The 14,649-nt window shown below is 42.8% G+C and overlaps 1 protein-coding gene across 1 annotated transcript in view; it reads right to left on the reverse strand.

Moving 5' to 3' along the window:
* Positions 1 to 14,649, reverse strand: part of LOC126273248 (protein Wnt-1-like) — an 873,380-nt gene that overhangs the window by 717,899 nt on the left and 140,832 nt on the right. The window lies entirely within an intron of this gene.

A 14,649-nucleotide genomic window follows, 5' to 3' on the forward strand; every position in this document is an offset into this window, starting at 1 on the left:
ATCGCTGCACGATATTGATTCATTCTTGCCACCATTTCGTGGTTAATTTTATTAAGAGTGCACTGGGAACAATAGCTATGAGGAAAACTGGTTTTTGTAACTCTCTCTGAGAATGTATTCTCCAGGTGTGCCCTCTGGATCTTCTTTGACAGCAGGAGGTGGTCAGCGGATTCTCATTTGGAAGGGCGAAGATCCCCTGAAGGCAGAGCAGTTTGGTGCTGATTGGCGCACGGTTAGCTGATTTTTGGTGTGAGCAGCTCGTTACTTCCTTAGTTTGCCACGCAGCTTGTGCGCTTAATCTGATTATAGTTTACGGCATCTTGTGTCGCAAACTTTGGTTTTTCAAGCTGTGCAGATGGGCAGATCTTGCTGCGCCCCTGCATACGGTCTTCCACACTTTTTGGCATCTCCTCGTGGTGTTAGTGTTGTTTTGAAATTTGATTTGAGTTTTAAGGAACTTTGTTCTCTGTTAATTTTTGTTGTAGTTTTTGGCAGTCAGTAGAGCAAATAAATATCTGTTAATCTCAGGATTGACTTACATCAAAATCTCCTTTACACTGTCCTATAAGTTTTCCATGGTTAGGCGATCCATTAGAAGTAAATATAACCTGATGCAAACCTAAGCTTGTTGCTCTCACTTAGACGGCTTTATCGTTGCGCTGAGTGGCCAAACTCAAAGATCAGCTATATTAAGAAATATGAGAAAATAAAGAGCACTTACTTACTCTCCTCGCCTGTGATCCAGAACTGGGATACAACTGTCACTGCACACGAGTTTATTTCCAACATATATAAAAGCCATCCTTGTTATGAAGAATGATGTGATAACGTGATGGCCATAGGATGAGTCTAACGTTACTGATAGAGATCGTAATAGATCATATTCATCTTCGGAGCCTGAGAAAGGTTTGTTCTTTGGCATGTGGGACATGGGAGCACCATACCGACATACTGCGAAGGCAGTTGTTTGTAGTCCAATAACTGCAACGTGAGTGGTGACGAGATGGACTCAGGACAATATTGTGGCAAGATGAGCTTCTAGAAGGACAATACCGCGAGAAGATCATGGGATTGTTCGACTGGCTCTGATGAATAGAGAGGTGACAACACTTGAAGCGTGGTAAGAGGGTCAGCACGAAACCTCAGTTACAGATTACTGGAACACTAGAAGTTCGGTTGAAATCTCGAGCTGCTATGCGTCGTATACTTTGACACCAAGCAACAAACAACAGAGATTTGAATGCAGTTGAACTGCAGTCATTTGGTCACCAAGTGGTATTCTGTTGCAATAAGGATCGCTTCTCTTTGTCGCGGTCAGGGTATCTACAGACGAGCTGGCAGAAGGAGGAGGCAGCGAGTCACGAGATTAAAATCCCTCTCCAAATCCTGTAGGTCTAGTCATGCTGTAGTGAGTTACTAATTATGACAACTGGGCTTTTGGTAATTAGGGAGACTGAATACTAGCCAGTATGTAGTAAGAATTGTATATTGTGTTGTGATACCCATCACGAACAGTGTACCAAATGGAATATTCCAGCAGGGTATTGCAAGATCTTACACTGCAGTTCTCAGCAGAGACACACTGGGGAGTGTGCGGGTCCTTGACTGGCCTGCCTGATATGCTGATTGGTCAGCCATACAGCATGTCTGGGATGGTATGGGAAGGCGTATACTTTCACACCAGCCACCAGAACCGTGCTTCGGGCACGGCAAGAAATTCCCCAAAAATAACATCTGGAGGTTGTTTGCTTACCATTCCACAACGAATCCAAGAGTTTATTCGTACCAGTTGACGTCACACTTCCTGTTGATGTTGATGACTGGAACATGTCAGACTGGTACTTCATAGTCTTAACACTTTCTAGTTTCCGTCAGTGTATTTGTTAAGTAGTCAAGAATTCTCAGCCTCCCCCGTAGAGAAGGTGCCCGTCTTCTTAAGGGGTCGTTTGTCAGGCAATCTCGTCTACTGTTATGAACTGCCTCTCTTCAGAAGAAAAGGAAGGTAGCACCGATTTAAATATATATATATATATATATATATATATATATATATATATATATATATATATTAATACGGCAATCTTAAGCATAATAAGCAGTTCATATGCTACAGATTTTCCAAATTGTTGTAGAACACTGTTTATAACACAGGCCAGATGATTTACTACATTACGATCACGAGTGTTTCCACTGCCGTCATGGGAAACATTGACGCTTGGGACAATTTGACAGCTACAGAAAACCGAATCAGGCTGCTCCGAACAGTTAGCCACGTTTCTACTATGTCGGTATCATGTTCTGATAATGGAGACATAGGAAGTATCCCTTCCTACAAATGGACCAGGACAGCAAACGTGCTGCTATACCCTGCTAAGAAATTACGTACCTGTTTTAGTGCAGCTCCATGCACCACACTTAACATATACGCTTACAATTTTTTAATAGCCATTATCCGCGGCTTTGCTCGCATATAATTTATTTTATTATGATGAGTGATGGGGAGTAAGTCAGCTAGTAAATTTACGAGGCCTTTATATATACTGGTGTACGGATGTATGTATAAAAATGTTCACAGTGCCAGTATGTTTTCTGCCTCTGGATCACGGGGTCCCGGGTTCGATTCCCAGCCGGGTTGGGGATTTTCTCTGCACGGGGACTTGGTATTTGTGCTGTCGTCATCATTTCATCATCATCACCATCATCATCATCATCATTCGTGACAGTGGCTAGATTGGACTGTGAAAACAATTAGACTACGTAAAAATTGGGACTGCAATTGAGTGCCCTACAAATCAAACATCAAACATCGCATTTTTAATCCATCTCCCTGTGACGACTAACTTATGATCAGTATAGTCAGTTAATAGATCGTAATCAAATACAGCCTCACCAAAAGCCTCCCATTTTCCACATGTAAAGGTACGACTTTCTCTTTGTCGTTCAGTCTTTAATTGACGCAGTCGTTATGAGTCTTGAAGCGTCTCCGAAGCGTAACGCATAACGTTTAACGTCTAGAATGCGATTGGCTTGTGACTGTTCTAATGTCTTTGTAGCTCTTAACCCCGGCCGGCCGAAGTGGCCGTGCGGTTCTAGGCGCTGCAGTCTGGAACCGCGAGACCTCTACGGTCGCAGGTTCGAATCCTGCCTTGGGCATGGATGTTTGTGATGTCCTTAGGTTAGTTAAGTTTAAGTAGTTCTAAGTTCTAGGGGACTAATGACCTCAGAAGTTGAGTCCCATAGTGCTCAGAGCCATTTTTTTAACCCCGCCTGACGTTCTGCACTCATGTTCCGGAGGACATGAGATTGCTATGAGGTTTACTGTATTCGAGTACCTTTCCCAACGTGAGCTCTCTTAGGACTACATACTACATTAAGACTTACGATTGCGAAGCTTATAGTAATAGTTTTGGACATGGTTCTCTTACCGTACAATTTTATTGTTGTGTTTCCATCAAAACCCTGCAGCTATGACATGTGGTACAGAAACTCCATATCACAAACCACGCGCACAATAATATTGGATTTCCACTGGCAAGGAATAATCTATAGACACTAAAAGTTGCCGACCATCGCGCCGGCATCGTCTGCGAGCCACTCATGTACACCATATTTAAAACTGCTAATAATAATCAAAAAGATACAAATTCGTGAAATATCCCATGGTCTTCCTCACGTTTCAAGCCATCTCCATACCAAATACTATGGCTACCTTTTCAGCAGTAGAGTCGCTAAAATGTAAGATTAAGCTACTTTCGCGAATAATAATACTGATGTTGATAGGGAAGTATGGATTAAACACGTTGAGAATTGAATAAGCATGGTACTGATTACGTTGAACTGTATTACGCAGAAAGTATCAACCAGTAAAAGCCATTTCCACAAACATGGTAAAGATCAAAAGTAAAAGAGTAAATAGCTTTTTCAAAGAGTAATTACTGTTCAATATTTCGCGTTATATTCTTCAAATCAATAAATATGTTGTACTACACACTTTCCAAAGTAGCCTATGTCCTTTCTCAGCGTTCAAGCTATATCCATACCAAATTTTTCAAAATCGGTTTAGCCGTGAAAGCCTAAAAGCAGGGTACCTTTCGCATTTATGATATTAGTATGCAAGTATAGATTGAAATCTGGACCAAAATTTCACTATGGAAACTCACGCAATGCTCGAAATGATGCATTACAGATAGGTGGAAAGGAAAAATAAATATGCAGCTTAAAAGAAGTCCATCTGAGAACAGGAACCTATAAACTCTGTTTTCTCGCCAGATGACTGTATCACCATGTTCGTGTTGTGGTCTTAGGTCGAAATACTAGTTTTATGAAGCTCTCCACGTTAGTCTATGATGTGCAAGGACCTTCTCTCGGTAATTGCTTGCAACCTGTATCTCTTCTGACATGCTTACTGTACTGATGGTTCAGTCTCCTGCTCCATTTTTTTATCTTCCCTCCTCCTTCCTTTCTATTACCAAATTAACGATTCCTGGAAGCATCAGAATGTGTCCTACGACCGATCTGCTCTTAGTGTCGAGTCGTGCCATGAATTACTTTCTTCCTCAATTCGATTCACTACCTCCTCATATAATCTTCAGAACTCTTTTGTTGCGTCACATTTCAGATGTTTTGTTCTCTTCTTTGCTGCACTGTTTATTGTCCATGTTTCAGTTCCATAGAAGGCTTCAGGTAAATACCTTCAGAAAAGATCTCCCAAAACTTAAATTGATATTCGACGTTAACGAATTTCACTTTTTGAGATATACGAGTATACACGGTGTTACTCGAGAAATGGTCAATATTCAGGGATACGACAGAAATGATCATTTAAAGCAAAAAAAATCTACTAAACATTAGCGCTAAAATACGTTCCTTAAGAGCTATGAGCACTTGTTCGTTTTCGCCAATGCATTTTAGAGCCCATGTTTACTAGACTTAATTGCTTCTAATGACCGTTCCCGTCATATCGCTGAATTGGAAATGAAAACGTGGTCCAAGTAGGCTCTATTCTTTTTATTGTCCATACAATTTTCCAGTGTCAACAGTGGATCATTTTCAAGCACATATCTTAAGCTTCCAGCTTCAATTACACATTATAACAGATCTGTGGTACACGTGGACAGGTATACACCGTGTTTCTGTGCATTGGTACATGTTGTTGTTGTTGTTGTTATTGTGGTCTTCATGTCTGAGACTGGTTTGATGCAGCTCTCCATGCTACTCTATCCTGTGCAAGCTTCTTCATCTCCCAGTGCCTACTGCAGCCTACATCCTTCTGAATCTGCTTAGTGTATTCATCTCTTGGTCTCCCTCTAGGATTTTTACCCTCCACGCTGCCCTCCAATACTAAATTGGTGATCCCTTGATGCCTCAGAACATGTCCTACCAACCGATCCCTTCTTCTGGTCAAATTGTGCCACAAACTCCTCTTCTCCCCAATCCTACTGAATACCTCTTCATTGGTTATGTGATCTATCCATCTAATCTTCAGCATTCTTCTGTAGCACAAAATTTCGAAAGCTTCTATTCTCTTCTTGTCCAAACTATTTATCGTCCATGTTTCACTTCCATACACTCCATACAAATACTTTCCGAAACGACTTTCTGACACTTAAATCTACACTTGATGTTAACAGATTTCTTTCCTTCAGAAACGCTTTCCTCGCCATTGCCAGTCTACATTTTATATCCTCTCTACTTCGACAATCATCAGTTATTTTGCTCCCCAAATAGCAAAACTCCTTTACTACTTTAAGTGTCTCATTTCCTAATCTAATTCCCTCAGCATCACCCGACTTAATTCGACTAAATCCATTATCCTCGTTTTGCTTTTGTTGATGTTCATCTTATATCCTTGGCACATGGGGCCAGATATATACTGCGTTTCTGTGCGTATGACACAGGCACAGAAAGACGATGAATACCTATCCATATGCACCAATGACGTGTTACAATGTGAAATGAAGATGGAAGCTTAAAATATGTGCTTGAAAATGATCCACTGTTGAAATTGGCAAATTGCACGGATAGTAAAAAGAATACAGTGTACTTGGACCATGTTTATAACTGTCACAAAGCGCTGAGGCTATGGACCTCCAAAAAATAAAAAAAATTTAAAAACTTCTGAATACTGTCCATTCCTCCTGGGACATCCTGTATACGTTTAAGTGAAATATCTAAAAAACTAACAACTAAGTCAAATTACTATTGCAATATTCTGCTTTGGAGTTCAAATAATCTGCCTAATTTTATGAATATGGGAACAAAGTGGTATCCACAGCTGTGAAAAGGGATGTGCTGCGTATCACCCTATGATAGAGCAATATTGCTAGGCCGCAAACGCAACTGCTCGTGATCTCGTTCCTGTTCGGAGTGGCTCGGCCTTCACGTATTTAGCTGTCACAGTAGAAAGTAAGACATTCAAGCGCAGGCGTCGCAGTTGCGTGACTGCGCCTAGCGCGCACTCCAGCCGCTGCGGCCAGGTAAGCGCCTATCGCCACATCGTAAGCTGGCGGTCGTCTTCGCCAGTCGCCAGTCCTTTGTTCACCAGCGGCCAGCGGCGCGTGGGCTTCCTGCGGGGGACGAAAGTGCTCGCAAATTAGCGGAACGGCTGAATGGTTTGCAAATGAAGTGGCCTATACAATTGTAGGCGATAAACGACCTGTCAGCGAGGGAAATTGTCCGGAAGCACAACGCGCCGCCCAAAGCTAACTACACCTTACAGGACCGCTGATGGGGCTAACGCGATAGTGCCTTTCAACCTGTCACCGCCCGCTCGTTTCATATGCTGATGTCGAATAAAAAACTGCTTGTAACTGCGCTGTAGTTGTCAAATGCGGATCGTATCTTATTCCGTACACAGTGAGCATTTTATATAATGTCTATAGTGGTGGCAATTTCAGTGGGCGCCACATTTCAAACCCGTTAATAGTTTGCCATAACATTATAACAGAATGGAGAGAACCGTTGTAACACAACATAACAACTGCAGTTACTTGTAGTGTAAGCATTACATGTCGCCTTCATTTCCCTTCAACTGGAAGTCCAACTTCCTAGTCTGTTCTGAACATCTGAATACGCAACTATAGACAGCTTACTGCTCCTTTTCTCCTCATACGTGATATCCTGTTATCACGATTTGGGAGCGGAAGCAGTAGGTGAAATGAAAGGAGACGAGTATCGGTTGTCTGTTTGCACCAAATCGAATGAAAGATCACACAAGCTCATAAACAAATTCCTAAAAGTAATTTCATGTCAAAAGCAATAGACAACATATTAAAGTACGCAAAACTAAGTGGAAGTTAAGGGAACAGAACTACACTACACTACACTACACTTATGGCACTTTTAACACAAATTATTTGTTAAAAATTATATCTTAAAAACATAGTGCATAAATTAGGTAAGTTTTTGTTTTTTACCCCCCCCCCCTCTCTCTCTCTCTCGCTTCTGTGAAGATAAACATCGACGTCAAACGTACAGAATGGAATTGTTCACATGTGTGTGAAGTCTTATGGGACTTAACTGCTAAGATAATCAGTCCCTAAGCTTACACACTACTTAACCTAAATTATCCTAAGGACAAACACACACACCCTTGCCCGAGGGAGGACTCGAACCTCCACCGAGGCCCAGAATGGAATCATTGTGTGTAGCGTCTCACGCAGTGTGTGTAGTCTTCCTTTTGTTTTTTGTACCTCACTGAATACAGACAATGTTACTGAATCCACTATCATTTTATATTGGCTCTACTTGTGTAATGGAGGAACAAAGTGGTCATTTACGTCTGTAAGATGCTCGTGTTACGTATGAATGCGTGAATGAAAGTAATAGTAACAGAAAAAGGCACAAGATACAACATTGCAGAGGTGTAAATTGGATACAGTTTGATGCTTTAATAAAAAAAAGTTTGGCGCGAACGCGACTCGAGCGTCAGTAAATCCGTTTCCCTCGACATTGCCTGGTCTCACTGAGGTAACGGGGCAGCTCTGTCAGAGTGCGGAGTTCATGCTACCCGTTCTTGGCCACGCTGCTTAAAGTTACGTGACAAGGCCTCGTTTTTTAAACTAAGTTTTGCTAGCTACACTTTGAATCGGCATAAGAAATCGTATGCCGACCACTAAATGCGGCATGTTTTCTTCATCCTGTATATACAAGCCCTCCCAGAACTGTTGCGACAAACTTCGAGGGGTTGTAGAGGGTGTCTTGAGGAACGCGTAGCTAGAAATATCATCCAACGACGCTACAGAGCATAGAAGTTAAGGGCGGTGTCGCCTACCAATAAACCACCCCTTCGGCAGCAAAAGTGACTTTGTACGCTGACGGACTGTAAGCGGAACGTCTCGTTGTTCGTTATTCAGTGATCGCGGTTGATTGCCACGATTGCCAGTGTAAAAGAGGGAGCTAGCTGCTGCATAAAACGCCTTGTATCCTGTGAATGTAATGCTCTGTTGCGTTGATGGATGACCTTACAAACATGGGTTTCCATACTCAGTTTATCTTTCTCCTGGAACCCTCTGAAACATCTTATGTTTTTCGCTATGCAAGAGAAAAAGAAACTACAGATGGAAACGCCTGGCCGGAACTGTCATCAAACGAAGCAACAGAGCATCGCATTCCACGCATCTTCTCCACAGGTGATCGTGGCAATCAGTCACGATAACTGAATAACAAACAACATTGCGAGACGTTCAGCCTCTGGTCCATCAGAGTACAAACTCACGTTTGCCGCCGAAGGCAGACGCTGGGGCCTATAGCTTCGACGATCTGCAGCATCTTTGAGTGAGGTTTCTTGGCATGGTTTCCCATCCTCGATTTGTCCGTCAAGACACCTTCCACAGTCTCTCGAAGTTTTTCACAACGTATCTGGGACAACTTGTACATACTGGGTGTGACAGGTACAAGTGTAGATATTTTGCTGGTGACTTCGTACAATGTACTGTGCAACATTACATCAGTATTTACGTCATTTGCAGGAAAATAATTATAGGTGTTGCATCTCGTATGTTTAAGGTTGGGTAGTACCGCCAAATGCATGTGGTAAGAGCAAACCAATTATGCTTATTTTCCCGTGGGCAGCACTTCAAGTAGTGACACGTGAACATAAAATGATTAGTCTATGACGGCAGGAGTGGCCGAGCGATTCTAGGCGCTACAGTATGGAGCCGCGCGACCGCTGCGGTCGCAGGTTCGAATCCTGCGTCGGGCATGGATGTGTGTGATGTCCTTAGGTTACTTAGGTTTAAGTAGTTCTAAGTTCTAGGGGACTCATGACCACAGCAGTTAAGTCCCATAGTGCTCAGAGCCATTTGAACCATTTTTGATTAGTTTATACTGATAGGTCAAGTCCACTTGGTGTTGCAGTTACAACTAGTCAGAAAACATCAGGTAGTAAAAGTTTGTCGGAAGGCTGTTTGACGCAGAGAACAAACAACTGACGGGCTGATATGTGTAGATATTAAGATACGAGATTTTTCAGGTGTTCGAGAAGTGTTGAGGTGAGTGTCTTCAACTTGTGGCGAAACCTATGTGAAACCACGCCCAGTCTTCGTGGGGTTGGGCGGCCACCCCTCATTACAGATGTCGGACGTCGTAGGCTGGGCAGACTGGTAAAACAAGATAGGCGGCGAACTGTGCGGAACTAACATCAAAATGTTAACACCACGGAATAGGGAAATTGACACGTGACCATCGATACTGGACGTTAGCGCAGTGGTCTTGTCAATTATTCATCATACCCATGGAAGGGCACGAATCCGTGTTTTCAAGGTGAACAGCTCCTTGACACCCGTACTACGGGACGGAGACACGTGAGCATCCATGGGTCCAGTGGACCTCGTGCAAGGCACCATGACGGCCAACGAGTATCGCACACTGGCTGCAAACCCTTCATGGCGATTATGTTTCCCGACGGCAGTGACAATTATCAACAAGATAATGCGCCATATCACAAGGCCGGGAGTGTGATGGAGTGATTCGAGGAATACAGTGGCGAATTCCAGTTGATGTGCTGGTCCCCAGTCTCCAGCTCTGAACCCAACAGAACACATCAGGGATGTGACTGAAAGTGGCGTCAGAGTTTATCGCCCTTCTCCCCGGAACTTTCGGGGAATAGGCAACTTGTGTGTGCAGATGTGGTGCCAATTCCCTCAAGCGACCTAGCAAGGTCATGCTGCTTCCATGCCATTACGCGTCGCCGCTTATCAGTCCCAAAGGTCGACATAGCGTCTATTTGGTAGGTGGTCATAATATTCTGGCTAATCAGTGTAAACCGTATCACTATAATTTCCACATTGAACAATAAAAAAAATCCCAGTGTAGATAGGAGAAACGTGGCGAAACAAATCTGAATAATAAAAAGTAAACAAACGGTGTCCTGCAATTACGGAACCGAAAGATGATTAACCTATGCCACACTCCTGTATTAGCGTCATCGTCTCTAGTAGAGGCAAAACGGACTACACTTGAAATCGAAAAACGGCCGGTGACTGGATAACACTTTTCCCATCATCCCTCGCATCGCATAGTCGAAGTCGCGAATTTATTTTAACTGAAAAAGAGACGTTATTGCTAAAACGAACGCAGCATTTCCGCAGACAAATTGTGGGTTTCAGCGTGCCAGTACCTCTATCTCAATCTGCCAGTCTCCGGTGGTCACTGCACTGTGCAGATCGCTGAGCTCAGCACTCCTGGGAGAAAGGAACAGCCTACAAGTGGCACCATTATGAACCTCTCGCTGTGCCTAACTCTTCGTGTCGTTAACGGTTCTTCCTTGGAGATTGAAAGTGTATTTCAAACCGGTGCCTATTCCGAATATTTGCCGCGGATGGAAAGACATTCTCAGAGAAAGGCAAAATCCGGGTTCTAACCTTCAGTCTCTCATTAAGGTTCTCCCTTACACTACAATGCGGTGCGAAAGGGCTGTTAGGAAGCATTTTGATACTTGCTACCGCAGCCATGAGCCATTATCATATGTCACAATTGGCACTAAAACACATTATCATATGACCAGTTTCTTCCTGCGAGAACGTTAGTCAACACAAAGAAATAGAATAAGAAGATTATTTTTTGCCTCGCTTAATTACACTGTGTGAATTATGTATGTATTTTACTTTGAATAGCTGTTGTCATTATGGAGATATCCTTATTCCTAATTCCTTTCATTTGTTGAATAGATGTTAACGCCTAAACGTTTCTGTAAAAGAATAATTACTGTTAATGAATACCAGGTAGAGCCAAGGCAGCGGAATTACCTTCACGGTTTCTGGGTAGACATTATTCAACACGTCAAAAAAGAATGCGACGCTGCAGTCGGCAACTCCTATCAGACAAGTGCTGGCGCAGTTGTTAGATCGGTTCCTGTTGCTACAGGTCATCGAGATTTAAGTGAGTTTGGACGTGGTGTTATAGTCGGCGAACGAGCGGTGGGACACAGCATCTCCCAGCTAGCGATGAAGTGAAGATTTTCCCCTACGAACATACCACGAGTGTACCGTGAATATCAGGAATCCATAAAAAATCAAATCTCCGACATAGCTGGGGCCGGAAAAATATCCTGCAACAACGGGACCAACGACGTCTGAAGAGAATCGCTCAACGTGACAGAAGTGCACCCTTTCTCAAACTGCTGCAGATTTCAGTGCTGGGCCATGAACAAATGTCAGCGTGCAAACCATTCAACGAAACACTGTCGATATGGGATTTTGGAGACGGAGGCCCACTCGTGTACCTTTGATGACTGCACGCCAGAAAGCTTTAAGCCTCGCCTGGGCCTGTCCACACCGACATTGGACTGTTTCTTTTCTTTTTTATTACACGTCAGGTTCCGTAGGACCAATTCAGGAGCAAATCTCCAAGGTCACATATCGTGTCAGTACATTAAATTACAACTTAAAAGTAATAATAGATACTAATGAAATGTTTATGAACCCAAGAAAAGTCAAGCCGTAAATTTAAGTAAATACAGTCAACAATATAACATAAGAATCACCTTAATTTTTCAAGGAACTCCACAACGGAATAGAAGGAGTGACCCGTGAGGAAACTCATCAGTTTCTATTTGAAAGCGCCTGGATTACTGCTAAGATATTGATTTCTTGTGGCAGCTTTTTGAAAATGGATGCAGCAGTATGCTGCACACCTTTCTGCAGAAGAGTCAAGGAAGTCCGATCTAAATGCAGGTTGGATTTCTGCCGAGTATTAACTGAGTAAAATCTGCTTATTCTTGGAAATAAGTTGATATTGTTAACAAGAAACGACATATACATATGTCTTGAGAAGCCAATATCAAAATACCCAGACAAGTGAATACGGCTCGACAAGAGATTCGTGAACTTACACCACTTATTGCCCAAACCGCCAGTTTCTGAGACAAAAGTATCCTTTTAGAAATATAATACCATACGACACATGCGAATTAAAATAAGACTAATTTTCGTGTCGAACGATCACTTACATCAGATACCGTTCGAATAGTAAAAATAGCAGCATTAAGCCTTTGAACAAGTTCCTGAACGTGGGCTTTATACTACAGTTTACTATCTATCTGAACACCTAGAAATTTGAACTGTTCAGTTTCACTAATCTTATCACCATTCTGTGAAATTAAAACGGCAGGTTTTGTCGAATTGTGTGTTAGAAACAGTAAAAACTGACTCTTACTGTGATTTGGCGTTAGTTTATTTTCTACAAGCGATGAACTGCACTATTTGAAACCGAGCCAATGTTGTGTAAGATGGCAACGACCTTGCACCTTACATGAGTCCAATTAGCGTGAAACTTTAGGTTTTTTTGAGGTAATACTCTAAATTACGGTGTAGGAAATCTATGTGGAAACGCATCGGCACTCGAGAATTCCGCGATTTTGTAATTATAAGATTTTGCGGAAAGGCAGTACGCGAGACAGAGCTCGGCTACGTCCCCGCCTAGCCGCCAAAGGCCACAGCCTAACGGTATGAATGGTGAATTGAAGGATTTCGGTAATCCGTTTAGAGAGGCCACAGCGGTCGCCAACCTCTGAGGGATGTGCGGCTGCAGGTGCAGTGGATAGCTGGACGAGCTTTCCTGTGAGTGCTCTCGCCTATGTCCCACTAATTTTACGCCTTCGAGTAACTCAAGTGGGGCAGGCCAGGAATTTCGAATAACAAACTTTCAATGCAAGAATCTGTGTTCGGTACGACAGGGAATCTTGCCGGGAAAATCTCGAGTGGTCTCTTGAGAGAAAACTTCCAGTAAACGTGTTATTGCCCACAGCTGTGGTTCTTCCCAACCGGCGAGGACGGAGTTCACTTGTGAAATTTTGTAGAAATAAAAGAATTGTGGAAAAGAGTTCTATTCCCAGGCCGTACATTGGTCGGCAATGGCAAACTGGGTATTTTGAGAGCTTCTACTGATGTGATTCGCTCGGTAAAAGTGGAGGTGAGAAAAGAAAGGTGAAGCGCGATCTTGCTGGACTCTCGGTAGAGGTCTTCCGTTCTGGGCCCTCATACTGAAAGGACATTAGCCAAGTCGTCTCCCCTCTTGGTCTTTCGTTCTGAGAGGACTTTAACTGCGCCAGCTCATTGCTGACGGAAACATTGTGGCAATTAGAGAAGTTTACAGACAGCAGTCTCGTGTTCTAATACTGTAGGATTGTACTTTCCGAAACGCCACACGCCGATATCACGGCCGCGCCGTCGCCGTCGGACACCGACGCTACAATAGGAACATTACGGTAAGATCGCTCCCGCTTCGGCCTGTGTTAGGAATAACGTTAAACACTTTGATCAATTGTAATTGTTGTTTCCACAGAGGTTTCACAGTAATTTGGAGTGTAGTGGTTCTACGTATATATGTTATAAGAGATCGCGTTTTGGACCGATTGTAACACAGTTACTGCCATTGCCAGTTAGGAGGATAATTTGTGAATTGTTCACTGTGTTTTATTCAGAAATGATCTGAAGGTTATAATAAAATTATTGTGATTCAGTAGAGCCTTTACAGTAGTTGATCCTGAATTCACTCTTTTGCTTTATTTTATTTTGTGTATGTGTTTGATGTCATTGAACACCCTAAGTGTTCGTGATCGTTCATGTTTGGAAGTAAAAATAGGTGTGATTTATCGCCAACACTACCACCCCAGATTAATTAGGTGTGACAGGGCCATATAGAAATCTAGCGTTATCCATTTCTGCGTACAGTTCCACTCCCAATTTCTCTGTAAGTTGTTTGTCAGGAGCGCACAGACGCTAAAATCTGACAAGCAACGGGTGGGGCGTTACAGTTGCACACAACATCCTTTACTACCAAGCTAGTGTCATCAGCAAACAGAAATATTTTAGAGTTGCCTGTAATACTAGAGGGCATATAATTTATATAAATAAGGAACAGGAGAAGCCCCAACACTGATCCCTGGGGCACACCCCATTTGATCATATCCCCCACAGACCTCACATCACAGCCATTCTCAACACCCATTCTCAACACTGTGAATAATGACCTTGTTGTTAAAGTAAGAGGTGAACCAATTGTGAACTACTCCCCTTATTCCATAATGGTCCAACTTCTGGGGCAGTATTTAGTGATCACCATAATCAGACGCCTTAATTAAATTAAAAAAATATGCCTAGCGTTCGAAACCTTTTGTTTAATCCATCCAGTACCTCACAGAGTAAAGAG

Source organism: Schistocerca gregaria, chromosome 5 (genome assembly GCF_023897955.1).
Source record: "Schistocerca gregaria isolate iqSchGreg1 chromosome 5, iqSchGreg1.2, whole genome shotgun sequence".
NCBI lineage: Eukaryota > Metazoa > Arthropoda > Insecta > Orthoptera > Acrididae > Schistocerca > Schistocerca gregaria.